This window comes from Orycteropus afer, unplaced genomic scaffold, assembly GCF_000298275.1.
Source record: "Orycteropus afer afer isolate SDZICR_OR568_19922 unplaced genomic scaffold, OryAfe1.0 scaffold00449, whole genome shotgun sequence".
Taxonomy (NCBI): Eukaryota; Metazoa; Chordata; class Mammalia; order Tubulidentata; family Orycteropodidae; genus Orycteropus; species Orycteropus afer.
In genome coordinates, this window is record NW_006922036.1 from 67087 (window position 1) to 67994 (window position 908).

A 908-nucleotide genomic window follows, 5' to 3' on the forward strand; every position below is an offset into this window, starting at 1 on the left:
TCCACTTCTCAAAGAATTGGCCAGGGAAAACCTTATGACCTTGAATATATCCCTCCTGAATTTAGAGACTATCTAAAGAATAGATTTGGTGCATTGAACACCAATAACCAAAAACCAAATTATGGGATGACATCAAGAACATCATCCATGAAGGAAGCCAGAGGTAATTAAAAAGATGAGAAAGGAAGAAAAGACCAAAATGAATATCAGAAGAGACTCTGAAAATTGCCCTTAAAAAGGAGAGTAGCTAAAGCAAATGGAAGAAGTGACAGGATAAAAAATCTGAACAAAAGATTTCAAAGAGTAGCGCGAGTGGACAAAGCCAATTACTATAATGAAAAGTGCAAAGACTTGGCATTAGAAAACCAAAAGGGAAGAACAGGCTCAGCATTTTTCAAGCTGAAAGAACTGAGGAAAAAATTTAAGCCTGGAATTGCAATATTGAAAGATACAGCAGGCAAAATATTGAATAATGCAGGAAGTATCAAAAGAAGATGGAAGGAATACACAGATTCACTGTACTGAAAAGAATTAGTCAATGTTCATCCATTTCAGGAGGTGGAATATGATCAAAAACCAATGATACTGAAGGAAGAAATCAAAGCTGCACTGAAGGAATTGGTGAAGAACAAGGCTTCAGGAATTGATGGAATACCCATTAAGATATTTCAACAAACGGATGCCTCACTGGAAGCACACACTTGGCTATGCCAAGAGATTTGGAAGACAGTTACCTGGCTAACTGACTGGAAGAGATCCATATTTGTACCCATTCCAAAGAAAGGTGATCCCACACAATGTGGAAATTATTGAACAATATCATTAGAACTCATGCAAGTAAAATCTTGCTGAAAATAATTAAAAAATGGTTGCAGCAGTATATTATTATTATTATTATTATTATTATT